Genomic DNA, 6854 nt, shown 5'->3' with positions numbered 1-6854 from the left:
AAGGAGAAAAAGTTAATCAGAGAATAACCTGCTTGATGAATGCAGATGGTAGTTATTTATTAGAAAATGACTTTCAGAATTTCAGGAATTCTGGGAGTTGTTGTCCAAAAAAGTAACTTTTACAAATTCTAAAGCAATATCATTCACAACCTGTATGTCAGAAACAAAGGGAATAACTGCTTCCACAACCAGGAACTCAATATTCACACAGCACAATTATAACAGAGGGTTTTTAGAAGGAAACGGTTTACTACAACATAGGTCAGATTTCCAAGAAGTGATGGTATTTTTATGACTTATGACAGCAAGGAATAATATTTTCAAAAGATTTATTGACAATGCCACAGTAGCCAACATGAAATGTCATCATCCAGTTTCAATTGTATCCAGAGAACAAATGTTTTGTCACTTAGAGTCTGGGTTGGCTGAACATGCTCTGCACCAGAGTTTGGCAATTTGTGACCCTCCAGATGTGGTTGGAACACATTTCTAATTGCCCCACAGAACTGATAATGTTGGACGGAAGGAGAGGCAGTCCAGCAATATCTGGAGGGTCACAGTTTGTCCACCACTCTTCTAATCTTTCCCTTCTAGGCCAGAATGACACTGCCGAGATTAGAAAGATCATAAACCATACACGTCTGCTATCCCAATTTGGCAGGGACAAGTCCCACTAATCCTCTGCCACCCCACTTTAAGAATGGCTTTTAAAATGTCCCAGTTTTCTTCCCCTCCCCCCATTTTCTTCCTCTTCACCTTACTTCCATTGCTGCAAACTGAGTTCAGAGTAGAAAAATAGTTCACACTCAACAACTTGCACAAGACAGAGAGGAGGTGGTAGAATTTTTCCCTTTCCAGGAAGCTCAGACAAAAGGAAACAGCTGCAGCATCTCCTCACTTGTGTTCTTCCTCATTAATACCCTGGCAAAGCTCTGATGTTACTTGAGCCTATGTCCCAGTTTTCATCACCGATATGCTGGAGGGTACAGAAACCTGAAGAACTAAACATTTTAAAAGAGGGTCATGGAAGGACTGTGAGGCCCCATTCATACTGGTCTAAAAGACCTGGAAGGAACTGGGCTGATCCGGATGCCCCTCCCCCGAATCGCTCCGTTAGCAAGTGCCCACTACAAATTTGAAATCGAATGCATTTTGACCTGCAAATTAGAAATCGAATGCATTCTGTGTCTGCTGGCGAGGTGGCTGCTGCCAATCAAGCTATCGTCATGGTGATGTTTGCAGGGCATCGGGGAAAGTGTCCTCCCTTTTTAAAGAGCCAGGCACAGGGGTTTCAGCGGCTGAAGCAGGGAGAGAGATGCCTCTCTCTCTCTCTCTCTTTTTATAAACCTGTGGGCTTTTGGGTCAGATCTGCCCCTGTCCCAGGCAAAGGATGGGATTGCCATGCATTTTTTTTATGCTTTTAAAAGCAACATTAGCTTTCCCTTTGCTTCCCTTGCTGTATCTGCTCAAGAAGACAAACCATGTGCATATTTGCTCCAAAAAATTGTTAAAAATGTAACATTGATTGTTTGCAACATTTGTAGCTTCCCCCTCTGCAGAAGGCAAGGAGATCCAAGGATATAAAGTGCAAGCCCAGCTCCATCTGCCTCTGGAATACAAACATAATGTATTCAATGCGCATATTTGCTCAAAAAAAATTGTTTGAATTTGAAAAGGGGGGGGGGGGGTTGCCTGACATGAGCTCCGTTCGTGACCTGAATTTTTTCCTCCTGCAAGGGAAGGAATGCCCAGCGACAGAGGGCTTTGGGCAGGGGATGCAGGGAAAAGAGGCTCCTAAAGAATGCCTTCCCTTGCTCTCTTCTTCCCAGGGCTCTTTCCTCCTCCCCCTCCCCTCCGATGAGGGGAGGAAATGCCTTGCCCTTTGCCCACCCTCTGACCTAAATCCCTCCCTCAATTTGCCTCGATCGTGATCGAGGCCAAGTTCTCATTCCCAGGACCTGGGGTTTTCCAAAAGAAACGGTATTTGCGCCGATTTCAAAAACACCGCGCTAGGGGCCATTTACCACGGAATGGGTGTGCAAGCCTCGGATTCACTTGTGTGAAATTCGGGGTGAGTATGAACTTCACGTGATTGAATCGGTTTGAAAACCGATTTTTTTTGTAGTGTGAATGGGCCCTAAGTGTGATTGAGATGGCTACTCCCCCAAAGCAATAATATGTCCCAGGAAATGGAGGTCTGAACAGGCCTTGTGACATTAAAGTCTTGCAACAGGTGGATTCCTTTAACAACTGAGCAGAAATACTTTTTTCTCCCCCACATAGGAAGAAAACTAACAACATGGATGGAGAGAGATGGGAGATGCTTTCTTTCAGCAGTATAATAAGCCAGCAAATCCCAGCAAAAGGGCAAACGATACAGCATCCATTCTATGCTTCATAATCAAATTGAAGAAGAGATCAAAGTAGCAAAAGATGAGAGGGTAAAGAATAATTATTTGCTGGGTTTTCCTTCTGCCTTGCTGATGTGTTTGTGTCACAGAGAATGAAGGCAAAGTCAGAAAACAAAATAACCTCATCTCACCATTCAGTTTCACCATATCCTCAAATACATCTTGATATATGTTCCAGATACATAAAATAAACCCTGCAACATGTGCAGGAGACAAAGTAAGTATGATTGGAAAGAAAACAAGCTTTCTCCTTCACAGATGTGGTAATTACCCATGAAGAAAACTGGAGATACTGGAGAAGCAGAATATCTGAGAGACTCGAGATTATAGCAATAAGATGTAAAATCACTTCTGGTGAAGAATGCCAAAGTTGCAGAGCAGCCAAACCAAATCTTCTAAGCACAATTGTTGATTACATTGGATGAATGATTAAGTAGCCACTCCTTGCAAATCTTGAGAGATTTTGATGGAGTTTAGGGGATGAGGCAGTCCCACATTCATGACTCAGTAATAATATCCCTTCCCAACCTTCCCAATCTGTTGTACCACCACCACAGTGTGGTCATGCTGGTTGAGGAGAAAGCAGTTGTGGTTTGACATGTTGGGAAGGTACTAGATTGGGGAAGGCTGTTCTAGACAGATCACATTAAACATGCTTGTCATCATTTTGCTTTTAGTCTGTACTGGTATCTTATCTTATCCTGAGTTGAGGAAATTCAGCCTTCCACAACTTTCTGAATACAACTCTCCAAAGCCCAAAACAGCATGGAAATGGCAAGAAATTACAGCAGACCAAAGATCATGTGTTCTTATAACTCCCAGGAAATTTTTAAACGGAAGTAGCTGCAATTCAGACTCCTAACCTGAGGGGTTTAAGAAAATCTTCAAGGAAAGTGACCTTCCGTGGGTAAGTCTTCAGGGAAAGTGTTCACTCTTGAGGCAGACAAAGTTGAATAAGACACCTTATTCACCTCAGAACAATATGTGGTGAATGATCAATAAGCAAAGATTGCTAACTTTTACTTTCCTGCTAGGGGTCTCAGTTGCATAAAATTTCCAAAACAGTCAGAAAACTTTATATATATATATAGATATAGATATATATTTCCCTGTTTGTAATCTTGTAACCTACTGAAAAACACCCTGCTGTGCAGGCCTTAAAGGAAGGGTGCACTTGGGCCCTGTTCAGATCAGCCTGAAAGGCTGGCCTGGGGGCGGAGTCAGGCCATTGCGGCCAGATGACGCATGCCCTGATTCTGCCTGCCAGGACACTATGACGCCCTGTCCATATGACACAGCACCAAAGGAGCGCTGTACAGCCATGGCAACATGGCTATGGCACTCTTTCCAGGGTGCAAAAAGGAACAGCTCCTTTTTGCATCCTGGAAAGGCCGGATTGGGGCCACGGTGTGTAGTTGCCATGGCCCTGATCTGGCTGAAGAAGGGGCAGCTGGAGGCTACTCCTTTGGGGCGGCTGGTACAAACGCTTGGTCTGCTTTAGTCTTTATTGTTTCATAAAAAAAAAAAAGAAGAAGAAGAAAAGGAAAGGAAAGGAAAAGTCTGAATACTGTTAGGCATTAATCCATTTGTATAGTGCCATCAATGGGCATAGCAATTTGGAGAGTAATACGGAATGAAGCTGTTACCAACAATCTAAAATTCTCCAAAGGCAAAGGAATAATGAAGGGAGGGGGTGAAAAAGAGGGAGGCAAGGGTAGGAAGGTAATTTCTAACTTGCCCTACCTGTAAGTCAGGCAGCTGGAAACTCCCCAAACACAAGGAGGAAGAGGAAGCAGCATGAAGAAAGTAAGGGAAAGCCCATAGTTATTTTGTCTCTTTTTTTGGGGGGGGGGGGTCTTCTGAAGGTATACAGATTGCCATAAAGGTGACACAAACAACTGGTCCATCTAGCAGCAGAATTCTAGCCCAATACATTGTACTCCAATTGTGATTTACAGATAATAATAATAATAATAATAATAATAATAATAATATGTTTTATTTTTATACCGCTTTTCCGAGGTGATCAAAGCGGTTCACAGAATCAATAAAAATTAACACATCATAAAAACAACATGCAATAAGACAAGCAAGATGGTGGTCAGGAGGAGGGCTTGTCTTCTTAGCAGGCAGAGGCCTGTTGTTGCTGGCCTGCTTCTCTCCCCCTCAAGATGGTGGTCGGGAGGAGGGCTTGGCTTCTTAGCATCATCTTTCATCTATCATCATACCGGTTTAGATCCTGCCACCTGTTCTCATGCTTTTAACAGCAGTTTAACCTAAAGACACTAGTTACAAGGTTAGGAAACTGGGTCCCTCCAAATGTTTTCTGGACTACAATTCCTATAATCCTTCACTGTTGGCTATACTGGCTAGGGCTGATATAGGTGTGGGCCAAAAATATCTTGTGGTCTGCAGTCACATTAAAGAAAGTTATATTTTTATCTTTTAACCACAGTGAACCTCAGCAACTGTTTCCTGCAGAACAAGATGCTATTAGATACACAGAGGCAGACTCAGTCATTTGTCCTGGTCAGCTGACATGGCCTATTTTTCATCTGTTTCACCAATCCTCCCCCCCCCCCCCTCGCCGCCTCCTCTCTTTTCTGACTGCTAGATGACCTGAACACACAATTCACATTAATAAAAAGAAGTCAGTTCAAGCAAGAAGGGCTTAGGAAACAATTATTATTATTCATAATAGTACTAATACTAATACAATGTTTATATTATAAAGCCAGTTATCAATTCTTCTTTTAGGGTAGTATAAATAAGCTTACACAACAAAACTTTTTGTCTTAAAATTTCCATTTAAAATGCCAGTTTTGAAAAGACACAATGAAAAAAACAACAGTGACCCAGTGTGGTGTTGTTGTTATTATGACAAGTTCTGCTCGGTTAGTAGAAATCCCTCCTTCCAAAATATACACAGCTCCAACTAGCAATCCCAACATGCACACCTCATTCCCTGCTGCTTTCACCATTCTGTTCTTGTTCATAAATATATTCCTTCCTGCAATTACTTTATTGTCATTCCTGACAAGGCTGATTTATAATCAGCTGATCATAGCTGAAGCCATTGGAATCTAAAGTTGGCCCATTATAAAAGACAGTCTGCTGTTCAGCACTGCTGGGGCCTATTATGCAGAAGTGGGAAATCTTTCACTGTTGGAGCTCTTTATCAGTAATAATTGCAGAGAGGCAAGAATTTTACTATGCACACCTTGCCATTTCACTCAGAACTGCAGCCGGTTATTTGAAGATGCACACCGGCCAAAATCCCATTCTCTACACGAGGTATAAGGAACAAGTGACCTTCCAGATCAGAGCTGAAGGTATGTTACCTTTATTGGACTACAGTTGCAACATTGCTTACTTTGGCTAGAGGATGCCAGCAATTGTATTCCAAAAAAGTAACTTTTTCAAGCTGCAATACCGACCACCAATGTTATAGGTAGTGAATAAACCAGACATTTTGAGAGTTGGACTTTAAAAAGGAACTTCTCCCAGCTTTGCTCCAGATGTTGGCTTACAGCTCCCATTCTCCCTCACCATTGGCTGTGTGGCCTACAGCTGATGGGAGTTGTATTTGTGGTTGTCAAACAGTATTGTCTATTCAGAATGGCAGTGGTTCTCCAGAACAGCTGATAAAGCTCTTACCTTCCCCTGCTTCTTTTAGATCCTTCTAAGGAGGAGACACTAAAGAATGAGCTGTCCCATATTTGGGAGGATATTTTGGTGTCCACTTCTGAACAGACCTTGGACAAGCTACTTTTCTTTTTACTAAAGAGCCAGTAGCCCCAGCCGGTATGGCCAGTAGGGATGATGGCTAGGGTATTCTCTAAGAAGTGTTGTCCAAAAACTAATTTTTCTAAGCTTAAGTTCTGAACTTCAAATTTCTGTTGACTGCTTTGTACTATCTGCCATGTCCAATAAAAAGCATGGAAATATGGTGAAAGTACAAGTGATCTAACACTGAAACACAGCCCATCTCTAAATTCTGAAATAAGAGGAAGTGTTGCCAGAATACAGGTTTTCTGTATTATATAATGTCTTTTGTTTTAAGGTATCCAAATTGAAAAGGCAAAATGTGGATATGGTGACATCAGATCTCAAAGGATATCTGAATTTCCAAATTAGTGAACCCATGATTATTTTAGACAAACCTGGGAACTGCAGTTCACAAGAGTAGTTCCCAATTGTTGCTGCCCTTTGTAGTTTGCCATGAAGTTACACTTATTGCCCAAGTTTTAAAGGTGAAATATGAACCAGCTTTTTGAATTCTCTGGCCAAAGCATAACAGATCAAACAAGCTGGAGGTGAAGAGCAACATCTAGTGGTAGCAAATAAAATAAAATAAAATAAAATACTTCCATTCACTGCTTTTGTCTCCTTATGTTGTGGTTGTTAAGTTCCTTCAAGATTTTTCTGACTTAAAGGTTACCC

Source organism: Sceloporus occidentalis, unplaced genomic scaffold, assembly GCF_023333645.1.
Source record: "Sceloporus occidentalis isolate IW3139 unplaced genomic scaffold, rSceOcc1.0.p SCAF_3, whole genome shotgun sequence".
NCBI classification, from domain to species: Eukaryota; Metazoa; Chordata; class Lepidosauria; order Squamata; family Phrynosomatidae; genus Sceloporus; species Sceloporus occidentalis.
Note: the sequence above shows the minus strand (reverse complement) of the source record.